Genomic DNA, 23,215 nt, shown 5'->3' with positions numbered 1-23,215 from the left:
TACAGTTAATGAAATGTGATGTACTATGCGAAGTTTCCTACAGAAATGGGTATATACTTTTATATACTTTTTGACATAAACTAAAGGAAGGTAACTGCAACCAAGGCTTTCAACCTAATATAACCTGTGGGTGTAAATGCCTCTTTCCTTGGAGAAGTGATTGACATGCAAATGTAGCTAAGTGCGGTATGTTGTAAGACGTGACAACAAGAAAATGGTTTAGAGTAATGTAAAGTTCTGAAACACCCACTGCTGCAGACGTATCTGGAACTTCTCTGCAACTCGTACTTCTTTTTTTTTTTTTTTTTTCCCTAAAGGTTGTACTAATTCTGCAGAAGGGACAATAATATTTAAAACGTGTGATAGTGGCACATGTCATGAATAAATGCAAGTGTGCTTATTCGTATATAAGTACAAAAGCTCGCAGGATTGAAAATTTATTTCCAGAGAGTAATAAATTGTCAGAGACTTTAACTTAACTTATTTTATTATTCAGAAAGTTGTCGTGAAAATTCATGAACAATATATACAAATGTACTCTACTGAGCCAGATGTTGTAGAATACCATGCAGCCACGAAAAATTCAGAAATATCCAGTATGCTTTACTGTCCCATTAATTGTGGGAAAGAGATGTAAAAGATGACTATATCTCCGTAAGACTCACTGAAGATTCCAGAATGAGATTTTCACTCTGCAGCGGAGTGTGCGCTGTAATGAAACTTCCTGCCAGATTAAAACTGTGTGCCCGACCGAGACTCGAACTCGGGACCTTTGTCTTTCGCGGGTCAGTGCTCTACCATCTGAGCTACCGAAGCACGACTCACGTCCGGTACTCACAGCCTTACTTCTGCCAGTATCTCGTCTCCTACCTTCCAAACTTTACAGAAGCTCTCCTGCGGACCTTGCAGAACTAGCACTCCTGAAAGAAAGGATATTGCGGCGACATGGCTTAGCCACAGCCTGGGGGATGTTTCCAGAATGAGATTTTCACTCTGCAGCGGAGTGTGCGCTGTAATGAAACTTCCTGGCAGATTAAAACTGTGTGCCCGACCGAGACTCGAACTCGGGACCTTTGCCTTTCGCGGGCAAGTGCTCTACCATCTGAGCTACCGAAGCACGACTCACGTCCGGTACTCACAGCCTTACAGGAGACGAGATACTGGCAGAAGTTTCACTGAAGATTGCCGTATTTGTTGACTCTTGCGACCTACCTGAACAAAGAACTAATCTTGTTCCCACGAATATAATACCGAAAAGATTTTCCCACAGCAGCAATTAAAAAAACATATAATATGGAAGTACACCAATGCAGCACAACGCAGCAATGGTCTCAACAGTAATGTTAGTCACTACAGCTTAGTAGTGACCATCTCAAATAATTCATGGGATAAAATTCTGAGTAAAAAGTGTCCGTAGGCAATATGATGTAAGTAGCATCTGGCACAGGTCAAGCAAAGTGGAAGAGCACAATGTGTATCAGGCCACACTGCACTGCTACAGAACGTGAAACTCTACACCAAGTAACAAGATTGGCTAAAAAGCCTTGCCCTCAAAGTACTGCGTATGGGGATGTATCTCTCGGTTCTAGGCGCTTAGTCCGGAACCGCTCGACTGCTACGGTCGCAGGTTCGAATCCTGCCTCGGGCATGGATGTGTGTGATGTCCTTAGGTTAGTTAGGTTTATGTAGTTCTAAGTTCTAGGGGACTGATGACCACAGATGTTAAGTCCCATAGTGCTCAGAGCCATTTCAACCATTTGATGTATCTCTCTACTCACCGAAAGATACGACTATTAGACGAATGCATGCACTATAAGATCTGTCAGTTATTCTAATGGGTCGCAATTAACACATTGATGACAGCATGAAATAGATTTATAACACGTGGCTTTCAGAAGATGAAGAACAAAGTCGTGGTCCTCCATCCCTTGTAAAAGTGACAGCAATCGTATTACTTACAGTTTCGATCTACAGTAGTTGAAATTTCTGTATTTTTTATTTAAACTGAGTACTAAGTTGGTGAAACTTCTGCGTTTTTACTTAAACTGCTGAATGCTGCGGAGTGTAACTGAACATACTGTCTCTTTGCTTAATTTTTGTCATATCACTGACCTACAGAATTTTCTCTGACAAATGCAATTCAAACTTATCCAAATCAGTTATGACCCACAATATACAAACGCAACACAATAAGACTGCAAATAATTAACACAAAAGAATGTCCCTGAATTAGCAGAAATCCTAACAATAAACTACACTTTTTCATCAATCACTTACCTCACAGAAAACCTTCATTACATTAACTACAGCAAATACAGCAGGCAGCAACTACAGCCAGCTAAATAAAAGATTCTAACTACTGTAGGCTCTAACTACTAATAGGCATGTAGCCTTGTTGGTCAATAAAGCAAATATTCTCCTCACAGTTCCTAAAGACAGTCCTAATCATTCATCAGAAGAGTATTCTATGACAATTTTATGCACAAAGGATGAACAGTAAAAGCAAATGCACACGTAAGTAGTGGACCACCATGCAGTCTTGAAGTAGTGTTATCCTCCCCATGGAAACACAGTGCTGACTCTTGATATGAAGATTTCAGTTGAGATGATTGGTAATGGGCCACAACAGAGCAGACCAAGTGTAGTCCCTGTAGAGATTATGGTAGTAATGGGTTTCCAAAGGTGCAGACACACCAACTGGTGTCTTTTGCATACGTCATAGCATTTTTTTACAAGTTTAGTACAGTCATATATACATATGTGATTACATATGCACGATACAAATGTACCATTGTACTTAATAAGGCACAATATTGGGTGTTACAGCGTACCTGTTGCAAATATTCACATTTTACACAACTACATATATATAGTTATATATATATATATATATATATATATATATATATATATACAATAATTTATTTTAGCTTAATATTAATATTCACTTAAAGAATATAAACACTTGTCAATCAAGAAATATTTCAGTTTCACTTTGAATAAGTTCCCTTTGTGGCACCTTATATAGCTCAGTAATCTGTTGTACCATATTTGACCACTAATGCATGGACTATGGTCTGTTGTTTCTAATTTTGTTCTTTGTCTGTAGTAGCTGTCTTTATTTCTTGTATTATAGGCATGCATGTCAGAGCACTTCGTTGCTTTGTTTTGATGTGTCACAAAAAATATAATTAATTTGTAAAGATACAGTGAGTAGACTGTGAGGTATTTATGATGAACAAAGATTTCCCTGCATGAATCTCTATACCCTAATCCATGGATGATTCTGATTGCTCTTTTCTGTAGGGTTAATATTCTTTTCATATGTATGTCAGCAGCACAACCCCATACCTCCATCCCGTAATTAATCTGTGCAAAAATGGTTCCATAATAAAGTGTTTTTAATGTCTGATGTGGGACTACTTTTGATAACTGGCTGATTAGATGTAATGAACTGCTTATTTTATTGCATTAAAATTTGATATGGTTTACCCATCTTAGATTTTCATCTAGGTGAATACCTAGAAATCTGCAGCCTTCTGTGTCCACTACTTCAATTCCACCTATGTTACTGATAGAGGTTTGGTGTGAGTTTGTAAGTTTAAATGGCAATAACTGAGATTTACTGATATTAACTGTCAAACCTTGATCTTGGAAATAAGTAGTTATTTGATGTAGTCCCTCAGTTGCTACCAACGTTAAATCATCATTTTGTTTACCAAGAAATAACAGTGAGGTATCGTCTGTATAGGTTACCAATTGGGAGTTGGGAGGTTGCTCTATATCATTTATGTACACTAGGAAAAGGAAATGGCCCAAAATTGAGCCCTGGGGTACACCGTGTGTGACTGTCTCATATTTGGACTGGAAATTAATGATCTGATTATTGATTTTGTAATTCAGCTTTGTACACTGCTTGCGGTTAAATAAATATGTAGCCAGCAATTGCATGGATGCAGCATTTACATTGTATGACTCAAGTTTACTTAAAAGTAACTAATGGTTTACAGAGTCAAAGGCTTTAGTAAGGTCTAGAAATATGCCAGCTGTTTGCATTCCTTGATCAAGGGCACCATACGTTTTGTGAAGAAATTCCGTAATTGCTAGTACTATGATCTTCTCGGAATCCATGTTGTGTATCTGTTAGGAACTTATTTTTCAAGAAATAGTCACTAAGTTGTGTCAGCAGCACAACTTCAAATACTTTGCTGAAGACAGGTATCAATGATATGGGCCTGAAATTTGAAACCTCTTCCTTGGAGTCTTTTTCATGCACTGGTTTAACTGTGCTCCATTTCAATACATTTGGAAATGTATGTTCTCTGATACTGCAGTTTACCAGGTGGCTGATTATTTTAACTATTCCTTATTACATTTTTTAATCACGATACTACTCACACCATCCCATCCAGATGTGAACTTATTCTTTAGGTTATTTATTATCCTGCCTATTTCTCTTTCACTTACTTGTTTGAATTCAAACATGGCTCTTCAAAGGGGCAGAGCTTTACCCCACTACTCTCAATTGTGTTAATAGCTGGACTAACAGCTGCAGATATAAAGTATTTATTGAAAACATTGCAGACTTTATTAGGATCTTTAATTGTGTTTCCTTCATGTCTTATATTTACAATTTCAGTTTCTGACTTCGGTGTGGCTTTGCGAAATTGATTTACAATTCTCCATGAGGTCTTGGCTATATTGTCTGATTGAGCTATTTCACTGCTGTATATCTGTTTTTTTGGATTTGAAAGCTCATTCTTAAAGATTTTCTTGGCTTCGTTGTACTTCTCCTTAAAAACCTGCAGGTTTGTTGACTTGTGTAAGACATCCAGGTCCTGGATGTTTTTCCTGAGTTTTATCATATTTGCTGGAAGTATCAGTCTGTTGGTTTTTGCACTTTGGTTATGGGTAAACACTCTTTGTATTTTCTTAACAGGGCAGCATCTGTCAAAGTGTCTTAGCATAGTATCAGAGAATTTGGCCCATTTGTTTACAGATCCTTCAGTCTGGTAAATGTAACGTTCCCTGGCATTTTCACAATTTATTTGTAACATATACGCCGATCTGGGCAAGTTATATATATATATATATATATATATATATATATCTTAATATTACTGAATGTGGTATGAAATATGTTTGTTATTTTTATTATATTTTTTGTAACATTTCTCTGTATTAGGATAGGAAATTTCTATATTTATTATGTGAATGTAAAAGTGTCAGTATTTGCGGTATCAGCGATATTTGCTGGAAATCGACTTACAAAGAAATGTTAATAATCGTAATAGTCGTGCCGTTGTTTATCTTTGGCATGTGGAGACTCTCTGTCGTTGTAGGGACAGAGCAGCTAGTGTGTGGAAGAGTCAGTGTGTGGACAGAGCCGCTAGAGTGAGGAAGGGTCAGTTGTGGACAGAGCAGCTAGTTGTGTGGACAGAGCAGCTAGAGTGAGGAAGGGTCAGTTGTGTGGACAGAGCAGCTAGGTGTGTGGACAGAGCCGCTAGAGTGAGGAAGGGTCAGTTGTGGACAGAGCAGCTGAAGTGAGGAAGAAGTGAGGAAGTGTTAATCCTTGATCGCTCTAGCAGACGCGATGTGCAGCTACGCTCGCGCCCATTAGACGCGCCTGATTCATTAACCCGCATTGTGGGCACTAAAGGTTGTGTATGCATCGTGGTTATCCAGCAGAGTTAAGATGTACTTCTTTTGTATCTGTCGGGACTTTGCCGCCTTTAATCAAAGCGTACGAATTAATGTGAGTTGACTTGTTGTTTGGGCTAAATATATTAGTATTCATTAAAAGTGTGAATTATTTATGTAAATGAGCATGCCTACGTCATCTATAAATCACATGCGTAATGTAGTAGGTTTGATCAGTGATAAATGTCGGCTTCGCAATAATTAAGACATTTTCTGTTAATTAAAATATTCTTGTGTTCTATGGCTAGTGCCGGGATAAAAGTCAGTAAAAATATTTCACAAAAAGAAAAACCCACTGCATTCTGGAAAGTGTATGCCAAGGCCGAATGATTTAAGAGACTCAGTTCTTATCCAGATAGTACTATCCAATTAATATGAATGCACGTAATAATTTCCTTTAAATGTACGTAATCCTTAAGAAAGTAAAATTTGTTTTTTTATTACCACACGTAATGAAGAGAGTGGTTCTACAACAAAGTTCGCACTAAGGCAAATTAACTTTTAAGCAAGAAATAAAATTATTATTTCCTTTTTTTTTATTTCTACGAAATTTCAAATCATTCATTCCAGGAATTTCGTTAAAATGGCACCCAGCGTGAAGCTCGATTCAATTTTAAGAGAATATCATTCCAGTCCTCTATATCTAATTTATTTCTTACGGCAAGGATGTTACCCTCCTTTAGGATTCTTTTATTTTCGATAACTTTTGTCAGTTTTGGGATGCTTGTGTTTACATTACAAGCTGGCATTTGTGGTCAGAGTAGTGAAAATCCATATTCCAGCACCTAACTCTGTCTTTAATATGTTTACATAGTATAACGTAATCAATTCTGCTAGATGTGGACTTTGTTACCCTGGTATCACTATTTACTACATTTATGAGATTATGTGGGTTAAGAGTATCTATTAACCTCATATTACACAAAGTGGAAGATTTTGCCTCAATATTCAGATCACCAAGTATAGTTAGGTCACTGGGACCACAACGTCCCACTACTCTACTAAATATGTCTATGAAGCTAACTACATCAGCCATTGGTGGATGATAAATCCCAATAACTTTGTTTTCTCATAACCTCTCTACACTCTTTGGTGTGGACTTCAATGCCTGTCACTTCAATCAAGCCTTCTTTGTTGTACTGGTCTAGATAGTTTATTTTCTTGTACTTGAGATTCTCACTAATGTAAACTGCCACACCACCACCCTTATGTTGCTGTCTACAATAACTATTTGCTAAGCAGTAGCCCTCTAGTTTACAGTAAATAATTTCATCAGATTTTAATCCATGCTCAGTTAACACTACTATATGAGGTGACTGTTCATTTACAAAAACCTGTAATATATTAAGCTTATTTCTAAGGTACTGTATGTTTAGGTGCATGAGCCTTAGTGGTATTTTTAACAAGTCACTCTGATTATCTTCCTTTAAAATGCACTGAGTTGGTTCACTTACATAAGTTCTGGATCCAGGCATTAAAAGTGTTCCTGTTCTTTGGCGATCTTGCATTTCTCGATCTACTACCCAACGTGGCTTCTGTCTGTCTCGTTGTCAAAGTCGCTGTTGATGTGCCTTCTTGCTCCGTACAGTCCGAGGAGCTGCCGAGCTGCCTGGTGTTTCAGTAACTGGAGTTGTATACTCCACCACATTTGATTGAGTAAGTGATGCCGAAGAGTCTGCAGTTGATGCCACAGCTTCTGTTTTAACTAGCAGGCTTGGCAAGTTGTTTTTACCGATTCCTGGGAATTTGGTAGTTGCTTTATTTTCCCGCAAAAACATGTCACTGTGAACTCTTGGTTATTTGGTCTTGAGGATCTTCTAGGAGCACAATGTGTTTCTGGACTTTTGAATATCCTGTTGCTGCAAACTGATCTTCCTACTACATTGTTCGTACTGTCCTCTTGCCAACATTGTGGTTGATTTCTGGTACTGTAATTTTTTTTCTTTCTGTGGTATTATTTGCTCAGTTCCATCTGGATCCTTCCACTCAAGTGATATTGCAGGCTTTAGTTGATTTTTTGGAGAGATGACTGCAAGTAAAGTTCTGGCCTTTTCTTCCTTGTCATTAGCGTTTAGGTGTAGTCCGTGAGAAGTGTACCAGTCTCTGTTCTCAGGGACTATTACAAACTGAGTGTTTTGGAAATATTTCACTATTTTGGCTATTCTCCTATTAGTTCGCCTGGTTTCATCGTTCACACAAGACCAGTTTTCAAGATCATATCTATGGGGTATCCCTACTATGATTACATTTGTGTGCTGTAGCTTAATTAATGCTGATGTTATAGCATTTAATGCATTGTCTGCTTCGTTTTTGGCTACATCATTTGTGCCACCCCAGATTATAACTGTGTCATTCATTGTGAGATTCTGTAAGTTGTTACAGCTTTCAAGTATTGAAGTTAATGGTGCACCTGGTATAACATTTCCTTGGATTACGAAATTATTATGACTTTGATGCATTTAGCTGCAACTGATCGCCCATGGCTGTCTGCAAACACTGTTATTCTTTTTTTGTGTTTAGGTGAGCATTTTATGTTACTGCTGTGTCTGTTGTACGAATATTACTTGTTACTTGTGCTGTTTTCTTGAACTATGAAGTTTTTATTTACCTCAGTGTTTTTTTGTTCACAATTTTCATCTTTTTGTAGCACATCAAACCTGTTCCTTGTCGTAATGTATAACGAGGAATCATTCGCAATTTTTTTCACAGCTTTAGATGTTGTTTTAGGCGTAATATACTGATTGGCTTTTGCAGCGATTTCGTTTATAGAGTTTTTGTTTTTGCATGATTTGGAACCTTTTTTTTGTCTCTGAGTAACTTCTGTCGTGGGAGCTCGTCAGATTTACTTTTTAATTCTTTAACCTCATCAATGAGCACGTTGATTATATCGTAAGTACAGTCTTTGTTATTCAAGTCTAGTCCTAACTCGTCTTCCATATACAGCCAGAACTTTTGTTTGGAGTTCACATTTACACAAGAGAAATGAAACACAGTTTTACATTTTATGCACATAATGCCCTTACTGACACGATGTCCACAGTAGCAGAGTCCTGAAACTTTTCGACTCAACGTTGCGTTTTGTTTGTTAGATGTAGTTGCTACACACTGGAATTTCTCCGATTCTGCATGTCTCGTTTCCGCAACTTTTGATATTTTAGTGCAGGCTAAGCACATCCTGTCACTGTAAGTGTTGTACTTTTTACACACGCAACACGTATTTTCGTAAATTTTACTCTTGTTTGTCGAGTAATTCGACTGATTATTTACAATTGGCGCCTCAGCATTTTCGTTTCTTAAACGCGAAACGTCATATCTTAAAACGTCCACAGTTTTTTGTAAACTTGAAATTGGTTCTTTTAGCTTCACGATTTCACTACTACAATTCCCACAGACACTTGTTTTTAAGGCACAATTGTAACTTTTGTTCACTTGATCACTACACACAACCGCACTAGACGCCATCTTGAGACACCAGTCCTTGTAGACAGGCAGCAGCCATCTGTTGCAACTGTGCAGATGCATAATCACAATTGAAGAATCTTGAGGATAATGTAGCAAGTCCATGAACCACCACTTGTGCACTCACTAAATTTTTTTGTAATATCCTTAGAACCAGCAATGCTGTTAACCAGTCCCTTGCTGAATTATCAACACACATGCAAGCGCTAACACAATCATATAATCTTTGAGAAGTATGACCAACAGGCAAATGTATGCAGTAAAATTATTCCCTAGTATTTATCTAACTTGGAGAACTGGTATCTATACAATTACACATTTACAGCATAAGACTACAATTACAAGGGTAAAGAAAACATTATTATAGTCAAGAACATGATAATACAAATAAAATTTGTAGTAATACAGGCTTTACAGAAAGAATAGAAATAAGCATATATAGATAAGTATTGCAGGTATTATGGCATAAGTAAATAAAACGAAAAATGGAATATCCTTAGAAACATTACCTTGACACGTGAGCATTAAAAGAAAACACAACAGAAGAAATACTGAACATCTTCCTAAAGTAAAGAATGTGGTATAAAAACATAGTTTAGATTTGAGAATAACAGTATCTCTCTTTATAGTGAATGAAGCTTAGTATCAGAAGAAAACAAAAATCTACCAAATTGATCTTATCAGGTAAAAACACAGAAACAGGAAGAACACAGACACACAAGCGTACACAAAAACATAGCGGAATAAAACAAAAGGAAAAGACAGGGTCTGTTTTCAGTGTAACATTTAGTACTTCAGTACTTGTGGTGAGTATTTTATACCTCTGTTTCATTTTCTTTTCAGTAATATACTTCATGCTGGTAACTCTTTAACTTACAGCCAAAACGACTTCATTTCCAACCAAAACTTCATTTCATTCCCATAGACCTTTCTTACTTCAACATTTGTTTCCACAAAAATCCTCCCTAAGCATGCTATCTGTATTTATACTTTGATACATTTCTTACCTCACCATTCGTTTCCAAGAAAATCCTTCCAAACATGTTGTCACTGTTCCCTTCTCATATCCGTTCATTTTCTCTTTCAAAATATTTTTCCTCATTATACAATACTCTTTGGCCAGATCTTTTTCTTGTATCTTCTCAATGGGTTTCTTCGCAACTCATCACAACTCATTTTCTTATGTAGCCCACCCCTTCTTAAGCTAACTTAAATCTACGGAGCTAAGATACATAAACTAGAGAATGAGGCAATCCAACACACAAAATGACTAACACAAACACCAACGAAAAATGCCAATTGGCAAAGCAAGCAGCAGAATGTCTAAATTAGCAAACATTAGAACTAATATAAGGTAATATGCAGCAAACAAGAAAAATAACTTAGTGGTAAAACTGATTTAGCACAGTAATACAAAGTAAAATTCAGTGGGCCATTGCCTGACAAATATCAGCAGAAAATGCAACAACTTATACCTAAACATGGCGAAACACAAGCAGAAAAAATATTACAGTAAAGACAGTAATGCAAATGAAGGAAATGTCTATGTTAACACGAAAGTGATGCACCACAACAACTTATTCTACCAAGAAATTACCAAAGGCTTGAAAAGAAAATTATGTATGCAGTTAATATTACTAGTCCCTTCTCCTTCTTATCGTTCTTTCCTTTCCAAGTGCTCTTTTGTTTTAGAATATGGATCATAAAATTATTATTTAATGGATCTGTTGACAGAAAGTATTCACATTAGCACATGTATTAAATTTTATTTTATAAAACCAATGCTGCGGTGCAGCTAGAAACTAGACATCAAATAAAATGAGCAATTATGTACAATGCAAAACATATAGCCATGTGTCTTTTCATAAGTCAGTAAATATTCTCTCAACTTTCGTAGACACTTGTCATAATCAGGTGTGTAAACATAAGAATATTTCTCGTCAGTTCATAAGCATTTCAGTAAGTAGCCCAAAGTACAAACTCCAACATGTAATCATATGTTCGCAAGTGATAGAGTAGGATGTATACGTGAACAAGGAAAAAAAATTCCCGGATTTTTCCCGGATTTTTCCCGGATTTCCCGGTTAAAAATACACTTTCTGCCGAGTGAAAATACACTTTTTCCGTGTTGAATGGCACAGTAAAACTTATGAATCGTTTGAATGTTTTTGGTTTTATATACCGGAGTAGAATTTCTGGACACTTTAGAAAACGAAACTCAGGGGAGAAAAACGCGTTTTGGAAAGATCTTTGATGTGCAGCGACATGTACGCTGCATACTGTCAGAAAGGTGGAAATAAAATCTGAAACTATTAACATATTTCCGTAGTCCGCCGCTCGTGGTCTTGCGGTAGCATTCTCGCTTCCCAAGCACGGGGTCCCGGGTTCGATTTCTGGCGGGATCAGGGATTTTGCCTGCCTCGTGATGACTGGGTGTTGTTGTGTCGTATTCTTCAACATCATTCATCCCCATTACGGTCGGAGGAAGGCAATGGCAAACCACCTCCACTAGGACCTTGTCTAGTACGGCGGTGCGGGTCTCCCGCATCGTTCCCCTACGCTCTGTCGCGGAGTATGGGACTTCATCATCAGCCTTCCGTAATTATGCGAACGTATTTAAATTCATTTGGTAGCTCCCTGCAACAAAAAACCGTTTTTTATCATTTAACGTGAGAGCAATAAACGAAGAGGAAACAATAAAATCACTGAATGTAAACACAGGTCACGTGGTGACTCCCCACCTCAACTCAGACTGTTCTGTGCATCAGCCCCACATTTACTATATTTCCGAACAGGGGCAATATTAAGTCGTGGCGACCACCCACACCTCTGTAACCAGAAGCGGGAGAAGGTATTACTCATATGCTACTCAACTACGTATGCTCAAGAGCCCGCCCGCAACAGCTCAAACGAATCTAATTTAAACAGTTGTCACGTCATGCTCATCGGAGGCAATTTGTTGTTATAAAGCTTTGCATAGTCTTCCTAAAGCCTTTGACACACTTTGCTGTTGGCAGACGCTTGTATGATTACTGTTTTGTTGTTATAAACAGCACATTTCCTTTGCAACTTAAGTTTTATTTCCTATTTTTATCTCGTTCATGTTTTGTTGCTGCAGTATTATTCTGCAGTAGCGGGATATAGTAATATCCTTTGTTAGAGTATTGGTTCTTACCAGTCAAAATCACAAACATTTAACTGAAAACTAAAACAATGAGAAATTCCCGGAATTCTAGACAATTCCCGGGTTTTTCCCGGTTTTCTCCCGGATCTCCCGGTTGTCCCGGGTCGTATACACCCTGTAGAGTGTCGTATTTGTGGTACATTCTGCAAAGAAATGTTAATAGCGAGGTCAACGGCCTCTCTTTTCCGCAGGTGTGCGAGCGCTTGCGGGAGTGCAGTAAGCTTAAAAGCGGCTAAAGCGACACCATTACAGTTAACCGGCAACAAAAGAATGCGTTTTTCCGGGTGGCTAGCGTGCAGCCAGGTGCAGAGAGCATTACGTCAAGGTCACATATACTCTTTTTACCAACATATTTACGACAACAGTTTCAGCTACAATGACAGTTTGATACAGATAAATAATTTACAGTGGAAGTGTATAGAAACGAAATCTTATAAATTACATTCTCTAAAAATTTCTGTTGCATTGTGGTACTCACATTCACATATCTACTCACTTCTCATGACTCTTGAAGTACAATTCTCGGATTCTAGCATTCTTTTCCACAAACCAGAGTCCCTAACCCCTACTCATTATTCATTGCCTCATTACACATTTACATATTCATTGATACTTCTTCAATACTTCATCATAATAAACACGTAGAGTTTCATACTCCTCATATAGCTCCACCTTATTAATCATAACTATATCTTAACATCATAATACAAATTGTCCTTGTAATAATATCACTATAACACATCAATCAAATCACAAAACGTAGCAACCTCCAATAATCTCAAAACCTTGTAAAAACATGATCTCTGCTAGTTTCAGTAGTGTCTTATACCTAAAATGTACTTCAAAACTCGTGATCCCGTACAATATATATGACTCAAATCTCTCACAGTATCACAATGATTCCGAAAATATATGTGAACAGTTCACAAAATGCAGACAGGGTACAATTTCATAAGTGCAAAGTAAACCAACTGCGTAATTGCGTAGATATGTGTCACTGACGTAGTAAAAGATATCCATTCCTCTCAGTTAAATAACTGATAGCTATGTAATTCTGTATTAGTGAAATATGATACCGACGTTTAAAACTGTATAAACAAATACGGTATTAGCTAGGGCTCCTTGCACTTGCCAAGCGCATAGTACACAAAGTAGTCGTACCTCCATGAGGGACAACGTAATTACACATCAGATGTTACAGATTAAAACTGCGGAATGAAATGCACTAACGAAAACCTTCTCTGTATCATTGAAGTTGAAAAATATTTCTAAAAATGTTCTAAGTACAAAGTTAATAACTCAAATACGTGTCCTGTAGCGCTAAACTACGCTTCTTGTAAGAAAATTTCTGTCATTGCGTAACGGTAAAAATATGCCAACTGTCGTAGTTATCGTCGTCCATAAGCAAATTTCTCTGACAACCGATGTACTTACCTTTGTCATATACAAAAGTAAAGAGCTATGCGTGTAAACGTCGTAGTTATTATGTTCATTGCCGTGACCTTGAAATTAGTATACTGAAACGTATTGTTGTCTTACGAAAATAGCTGTCTCATTGCAGCATGCCACGTGCATTGTAGCATTACCAAAACGTGTTTTACTTTCCAGAAGAATGCAGAAAAACTGTGCACACATAAAACAGAAGCAATAATGAAGATTGTGTCACTCATAGGTAGCGTCGTAATACAATCGCGTAGCTGTCAAACAAAGGTAAATACTATGTCAACTGTGGCCTCTCGGAAAGTACTTTAAATAAAAATGTCTCTTCAAGTAAACCAAAATGTTGCAGTAAAACCTCATTAGCAGTAAATGTTCCAATAATGTGGACCTTATAGTCGTGACGTAGTTGTACAACTAACAAGCAAAAAAAGTATAGACAATAAGACTGTGTCGTCTATGAATTTTTAACATGTTGCAGCGCTGTCAGAAACCGTGCCAAATTAGTTCCAACGCAGCATCCGCGGCTAACCGACCGCTTTCCACGAAGTGGGGCCGGGGCTGTTCCTCAGCTAAGTAACGTAGCTTCACATGGTACCACGGTACTTTAGCTTTTTATGTTTGACCGTGCCTTATTCTGGCATGTATTAGTTTATTCTATGCTTCTGAAGAAGGCTAGATTACTCTAGCTGAAACATGGGTAAAGACCAGTAACTTTTCGGATCTGAGGCGAATGTTTGACGTATTGACGTCTGTTCCCTATAACAGTGAACTCGTAAAATTACTGTCTCAATTATTTCCATAGGTTCTTGATTAGATAGTTAAGTTCAAAACACCGCTGTATGCTAAATGTGACAAAGCGTGATAGCAACTTCAAGTGAAAAATTTAATGGCAAAGACTAAGTCAGAAAGTAAACTATTTCTCAATAAACGGTTATACACGAGAAATGTGGAGTAATCTTTTGTTAATATTTTTGTGATCTAATGACCAAATTGAAGGAAAACAATGAGCAAATTGATGAAGCCAAGCTTGTGGATGTATGTCATTACAAGAATTCTATAATGTTTTAAATTTACCTGTAGTGATGAAGAGCTTATAGTCAAAATCATCATGATGCCGAGTTGCAAACCGGTCATTCTTATGTCGTGTTGGAGGTTCCATCTCAAGGCTCGCTGCACCTTGCCAACTCCTTTCAAAATCTGCGAAGTACCCAGTGTTATTACCTTGTAACTTTTCCGTATTTCTAAATCCCTCTTCCCGTGTCGAAACGCTAGTATCCTCTGAAATATCTAGTTCTTGTATCACGTGTACCAACTGACTTTGTACTTCCCGCATTTGTCTTCTATGTTGCGTGTTTGTTTGTTTCTGATTTTGTTTGAATTTCCTAATATCCTCGTACTCTTGTGTCAGTAAAGGCTACAGGTTTGTAACATTGTTAACTGATCCGAAATTTCGGCTACTTTTTCCGATAATGTGCTTACTTCCTCCCCGTGTTTTTCTGAACCAAATTTTAGAGTATCTATTGTGTCCTTTAAGTTTTCCTGATCTTTTACAAGTTGCGCTATCGTATCGGTAGATGCAACATTATCAGTTTTAGCCTGCAATGTGTCGTGATTTTCCTGAACAATGAACTAGTTCTTTTATGGCTGCTTCATGAGTCTGTAACGTATGTTCATGTCGCGAAAAGACAAATTCAGAAATTTTTTGACATTTCGATTCAATTTCGGGTGTCTCAGCGGTTAAATCTTCACATGTTTGTTCAAGTGGTTGTTAAATTGTGTTAAATTTTTGGAGGTGTCGCAGTATTCGTTCCTAACATTGTTCCATTTGTTAATGTATTTGTTTCTCACTTTGAATTAATTGTTACTGATTTTGAATTAATTACAATAACAATGCATTAGTGACTGAAACATGTTCCTCTGTGCTTTTCGGCAGTGCATTCACACCGGTAATACTCATATTTCGAAAACCAGAGAAGGTGACTTGACGTAATCGAGAAGAGGGTAATGACGCAAAACTTGAATCTACGGTATTTGAAAGGTTTTGTTCTGCTATTTCGCATTCCTGAGGTGAACATTTACCGACCGATCGATCGACAATACTTCCTTGTTCACTGATTATTTCACTGTCTACACCGTGAATTACTACCTATGCACTATTACGAAATTACTGTCTTGAATACTTGTCACTTCATTACGAGGTGGTGCTAACAAGCTACGCTCGTCGTCACTGTCGTTTCTCAATTTGCTTTGCAGCCTAGTAGGGCCTATTACGCTTTTCATACGCCATGATTGTCACAGTATTTTAAACGATAACACAGAAAAAACGCAATTTGGAAAGCAAAAAATAAGGAGACACACTAAAATAACACTGAAAATAATCAATATCTAATTAGTTGCAAACGCGACTGCGAAATACTTAGTGAAAATCCACATGCATGTCACAACAATACAGTACAACAATAAGAGACTACAACCACAAAGGAAATGCCATATACAATTACGAGGTAACAGTAAAAAGTAACTAATTTCTAATTATGCACTAATTATTCAAACTACAAGAAAATGAGAAGATTCTATTGAGATAGCCTCAGCTAAGGGCCAACGGGTGAAACTTCTATGTATTTTACTTAAAGTGAGTACTACGTTGGTGAAACTGAGTTTTTACTTAAACTTCTGAATGCTGCGGAGTGCAACTGAACGCACTGTCTCTTTGCTTCATTTTTGTCATATCACTGACCTACAGAATTTTCTCTGACAAATGCAATTCGAACTTATCCTATTCATTTATGACCCACAATGTACAAACGCAACACAATGTGACTGCAAATAATTAACAAAAAAGAATGGCCCTGAATTAGAAGATATCCTAACAATAACCTACACTTTTTCATCAATCACTTACCTCACAGAAAACCTTCATTACATGAACTACAGCAAATACAGCAACCAGCAACTACAGCCAGCTAAATAAAAGATTCTAACTACTGTAGGCTCTACTAATAGGCATGTAGCCAGCAAAGGAAAGATTTTGTTGCAGAACAAACAATGTAATTAGCAGATTGTACCTTAATTATACGACATCCAGTTACAAAAATTATATAATCGTCAGTAATTCCTTTTCCCAAACATTAGCAAATACATCAATCATCATTTTATAATCCATATCCAACCAATAATAAATCTGAGTGTAGTGAAGCAGGGGTTACAACCCGTCGGCGTTGACCACTGACGACATACAAGACTCATACATAATAATGTCTTCACTTTCAGCCATAGATAGTAAAACAGTTCTGTGTTCTGGATAAGTGCTATCATTGTCATTAAAATAATTGAATGTGATTTTAAAAGAGATCGCTACATATAGCTCAAAATATTCTTCGTGTTTGGCTGTTTGCAAAAAAAAATGGCTCTGAGCACTATGGGACTCAACTGCTTTGGTCATTAGTCCCCTAGAACTTAGAACTACTTAAACCTAACTAACCTAAGGACATCACACACATCCATGCCCGAGGCAGGATTCGAACCTGAGACCGTAGCAGTCGCGCCGTTCCGGACTGCGCGCCTAGAACCGCTAGACCACCGCGGCCGGCGGCTGTTTGCAATTCATTGGGTAGTTAATTTCATTCTTGGTTATATTGAAGTAATTTGGACTATTAGTTTTTTCTTTTAGGACAATTTTTAATATCTCAGTTTCTTTTGTAGGTATGGATTTATCTGTTCGGATGAACCTGGATGATTTGAGAGAGGCAATGTTCGTAGACATGTTGGCAACGATTTGTTTCTAGAAATGTGTGGTCTCGTTGCCGAGTATGTTCGATGTCGTGAGTGCGGCAAACATAAGCGCCTCACAAGTGTACCTCGTCGCCGTACTCGCGACTTATTCGTACGACGCTGCAGCAACGATCGGTTGTGGCGGTCCATTTGACGAGGCACGTGGTTCGAGAAGTCCAATCTCGCCTTGAGAGACATTATGAAAATCACGTACTGTTGGTGTTTGGGATATCCTGTGTGGCTGTGTGTCCATGAACGTCGTGTGAGTAAGCGTACAGTTGTGGATTGGTACTCTTTTTGTAGGGGAGTTTGTGGGGAGTACATGAAATATAGGGGGCCGTTGCGGGGGGAGGGGGGGGGCTGAGGGGGCGGGTGTTATATTCGAAATTGAGGAGTCGCATTTAGGCAAAAAGGAAGTAAAACAGGGCGGATCCTCCGGTGGGATTATGGGGTTGGGGGGCTGCAGTTTCAGGTCAAGAGTGTGACGATGTAGTGTTTAAAGTAGTACCGAATCGAAGGAAGGAAGTTTTGGTCAGTTTAATTGAAGATCAATTTGGAGAGTGTTCCATTGTAATTTCAGATGGTTTTTCTTCGCACAGGGATTCAGGGGAAAGGGGTTATCAGCATCTCGTAGTTAATCTTAATATTGAGTTCAGATCATTACCCACAGGGGCTTGCACAAATAGCATAGAGGGTTATTGGTCAGCTGTGAAATCTCTTGTAGGGAAGGGGAAACGCCGGATTTCCACACTTCAAAGTCACTTAGACGATGGAGGCGCAGTATTCCCCAAACATATTGCCGTTTAAAAGTTTTGTTAAACTTGTTGGGCAACTGTAACGTACGAAATATGTTAGCTAATTTCACATTAGGATGGGGGGTGGGGGGTGAATATGTGTGTGTGTGTGTGTGTGTGTGTGTGTGTGTGTGTGTGTGTGCGAAATGTTTTGTTTGTTATGTACGTGGGTATGTGATGTCTTTCTAGGCGAGCTTCGGTTCTTTTAAGAAGTTCCTGCGTGGTAAGTTCAGTTTTCCATCTTTTCTTTTACTGCATTTGACTATTTTGACTTATTTCATTGTTGTATTACACCATTACTTACGTTTTCGTGTACTCCAGTAGGTAATAGAAATTTCCCAGCTGTCGTACTTCTTTCGTTTCCCAGCTCTAGTATCAGTACGATATTTTCGAATCTGTACTAGCAATATTAAAGGCGAAACGCCAGACACAACTAAAATTTGTATCCCTTCCTTCAGCTGACCTTCGCACTGACACTACCAATTCGAAAAGAACGACATATGTAACATTGATGAAATTTACCTATACATGTCAACTGGAGAGCAGGATACAAATGTTGTGTATAGCTACTTAGCTCAACTAAAGAATGGGATACTGTTGTCACTGTACTGCTGTGATCAAAACAATAACTTTCAGTCCATACTATTAGCATCGAAGGTGAAAAACAAACTGTACCCCATAGTGGAGTACGGGATACAAATTGTATATGTGTCTTCTTCTAGGCGTAGTTCAACTGAGGTACAGGCTGCAAATGTAACGTACGTCCATTTCCACGTTTTCGTTAGCAGTGTACATGTATATAGGTCAACGGAAGTATAGGATACAAATATTATGTACGTAGCTCCTTCTGCCATCGGTAGTACTACTATCTACGTAAGAACAGAGTGGTAGCGGAGGCGAAAGAAACAACACATGTAAAATTTGTATCCCGTGCTTCAGTTCATCTATATAGTTCAACTGAACAACAGGATATTAATGCTAACGAAACGGTTCGAGATACAACCCATATATATGTGACGTGAGTATTTATGTTACCAATATATCCATCCATTTTTCCTCTTCATTTTCCACAGAAATAATACGATACAAACACGTGATATCCTTAACGTGAAAATACTACTTGCCTTGATATATGTCAACTATATTTTTCGTCTCTCGTATTCCTTTGTTTCTGAACAGTCTTGTCAGCCATTTCATCTGTGTAATAAATGCTCTCTGGGTAATTCTGACGTCATTGGTCAAAGCCGACGGGTTGTATCCCCTGCTTCACTGGACCCGTGAATCTCCATGACGGCACACGTCCAGACCGTCCACTCTCTCGCTGCTAACGCTTCTAACCTCCATCACTGCTAACTGCAAGTCCGACCAGCCATAGGGTCTCTTATAGAGGGCGCACAGCGCTGACAGTGATATTAATGCAGTCTATAGCGATGCCGACATACAAACACATAAACAGGCTATTTACATAGTGCATTACATTAAAAACAATTGTAGATATCTCACATGAATCTCACGTTTCAAAATGCAGGTTTTTAGCTGATTTAAAATTTTTGAAACCGTTTTGTCTATAACATTTCCTTCGGAAGCAATCTACAAAATTTTATTTTTGTGGAATATTGTTTGTCGACGTTTTTCTGAAGAGGTTAATAAATCAGTCACCCAGTTGTAAAACAGAGGTTTATTAGCTCTTGACCTACATTTCGATATTTCTAAAATTATCTTCTTCAGAACGAGTGGGCTTTGTTACATCATGTGATGGTAGATAAGATTAGATGAAACCGAACGGCTCTTATCATGTATAAAGTTGACAAAATAAGAACTATTTCAAGCTATAGCTTTAGCTACCAGCCAGATTACATACATTGTACTTCAGAATGAATGTTCACTAGTAAATGCCCACAGGCAGAAGCGCTTGTCAACAGAAAATCGTAACAGGACTCAGAGGATAAAATGTTTGCCCAAGATACGTGTATATCATGCGAGAGACTATAGCCAACGAGATATTTATAGAAATATCGAAACCTAGGTCAGGAGCTAATAAACCGCTGTTTTGCAACTGGTTGGCTGACTTTTCAACTTCTTCAGATTTACACAGTTATTGTTTGGCAGCCATGTTTAAGTTTCTGACTTTTTTTTTCATTTGTCACTTATACAGGCTGTTTCAAAAAGAATCATCCGATTTGGCTCATCTATATTTCTGAAAATAATGAACATATGCAATGAATTTTTTTTATGAACTGCAAACTCAACAAGTTTTTTTCATACCTTTTCGTAGGTGTTCGATATGGCCCCCTTGAGATGCATGGCATATGTCAATTCGGTCTCCAAATTGTTCCCACACCCCAACGAGCGTGTCTTGAGTTACAGCTTCCACAGCCGCTTTTATGCGGTGTCTCAGTTCATTCATTGTTGTTGCTAACGGAGGCACATGAAGAGAGTCTTTTATAATCCCCTCACCAGAAATAATAACATACAGTCAGGTCCGGTGACTTCGGAAGCCAGTAATGCAAGGCTGAATAATTTGGTACAGTGCGACCGATCCGTGGTTCAGTGATCCTCTGATTTGAAAATTCCCGCACTTCCAGATGTCAACACATGCAACACATGTGCCAGACGAACATCGGGGGCATGTTGAGCCCTCGAGCTGCACGGCGAACGGATTTCTGCGGATTCCTAGTGAAACTATAGAGTATGCGTTCGACGTCTGTGTCAGACACTCGAGGAGGACCCGAAAATTTGCCTTTACACAAGCAGACTCTTTCTCGGAATTGTTCATGCCATCGTCTAATGTTCTATGCTATAGGAGGATCGACACCATGCTTAGTACGAAAGTCCCCCTGAACAGTTATTACCGACCTGCACTGCGCGAAACATACAACACAAAACACTTTCTGTTGTCCCGCCACCATTTTTACTAGAACTGAAGTGGGCGCACACTGCTGCTGCCTGGCGGGAAACATGTAAAACTCGAGTGTTTCCTCTCTCCAATTGTACTTTGTTCATACACATATCTCAAGTAACATAATAGTTACGATTTTTTTTCTTTAAATCGGATGACTCTTTTTGATACACCCTGTATTTCATACAACGCTGAAAGTTGTTGTTAGACGCTGTCTGGAACTTCAATAAAACCTCCTTTGATACATTTTTGGCTTCCATCTATATATTTTCAACTTTCTTATCAACATGTTGAAGATATTTATCTTGAAAATCGTGCTGAATAACACGACCTCTGGCACTAACAAACGACCGAACGCGATAGCTCAGTACATGTTTAAAATTTGGCCCCATAGGCTACAACAACTTTACACATTCGGCCCAGGCACAAAGAACTTGTACAACTGTTGGCGGTGATTGGCATTATTTTTACTGCAAGGGGACTTCCAATGTCTGATGTCGTAGCCCCTAGATCTGTGATCAGCAAATCGCTGATCAACTCTCTCAGGGACATATTCGGTAATTCCTGGTAACTCTGGGGTTAGCCAACATGAACTGCTCCACTGAGCTCAGAACGCGCTCACAACAGTTACTTGCTTCTCCGGCGCAGATGACATTGTCAGTCAGTAATACTACATTGCTACCCTCATAGTCGAGTGCATATGCATGGTTGCGTGTATATGCGTGAGGTTTTGCTTTCTTTTTTTCTTTTTTTGTACGTGTGTGTGTGTGTGTGTGTGTGTGTGTGTGTGTGTGTGCGTGTGTGTGTGCATGTCAGATATTTGCTAACGTGGATAGTTTGATTTACGCATTGATACTAAGGTACATTCGTTTTCATGATACCATGTTCATGCCAGGAACAAAATATTGTATCACTTTCATTCGAAATGCGGGGGACGGGGGGGGGGGGGGGGGGGAGGAAGGGTAAATAGATTACATCTTAATCCAGATAATGGACAAATGTGTGTGTTTACTATGCTGTGCTATAGTATCGGCTTGAAAAAAAAGGGAACATCGAACGACGCTGTTCAGCCAGGGATTTCCCACTGGCTTCTGCTGTAGGTGAAGAGAAAGTAGGGCAGCTAAAACCCAAATTTAATGCTCAGCAATCAACTTTTTTAAAACCACTAGACAAGAATAAAGCAGCAACTGACCATTTAGAGTTTCAAATATTATTGCACAGAATAAGAAACAGTTCGAAGACGGTGAATTAATCAAAACTGCATTTTTAGAAGCTACAGGTTTATTATTTTATAGCTTCAAAAATGAAACTGAGATAATGTTTGCTGTTAAATCTGTACAACATTCTGAAAATACAGTGATGAAGAGGGTTTTGACTTTTTCCCTACGACTGGATGAATCGAATGATGTAGCTGATCCATCTAGGTTGGAAGATTTTACAAGAATGCCTTTTAACAATATCGGAATAAGAGAATAGCTGATAAAGACTGTATCAGTAACAGGTCGCACTACAGGAAAGGACATACTTTTAGCAGATAAAGATCATATCAGCTGTGAAATTCTCCTGTAAAGAAGCTTGTGGGCTTAGCAGCTGACGGAGCCCCTGCAGTGGCATGCGTAATCGGTAAACTTGTTCGACAAGATCGCCGTTTAACAATCAGAGCAGTGTCTGAGTTAACAGGAGTTGACAAGGAAAGTGTCGAACAAGTTTACCGATTTTTTCAATGTTTGCATCAGTTTTTGCTGACAATGGTCTGCCAGTGCGAGTGTCATCACTGGTGTCTTCGCGGCCATCTTTAAATCGTTTAAACCACTCAAACACTTGTGTTCACGATAAACAATCATCGCCGTACACTTGTTGTAACATTACAAACGCTTCACTTGCAGATTTTCCTAGTTTGAAACAAAATTTGATGTTAACACGCTGTTCTTTCTGTACACTCAACATTTTCCGACGCACAGACAAAAC

Source organism: Schistocerca nitens, chromosome 5, assembly GCF_023898315.1.
Source record: "Schistocerca nitens isolate TAMUIC-IGC-003100 chromosome 5, iqSchNite1.1, whole genome shotgun sequence".
Lineage (NCBI taxonomy): Eukaryota > Metazoa > Arthropoda > Insecta > Orthoptera > Acrididae > Schistocerca > Schistocerca nitens.
The sequence above is the reverse complement of the archived record's forward strand: the minus strand, read 5'-3'. Positions refer to the sequence as shown.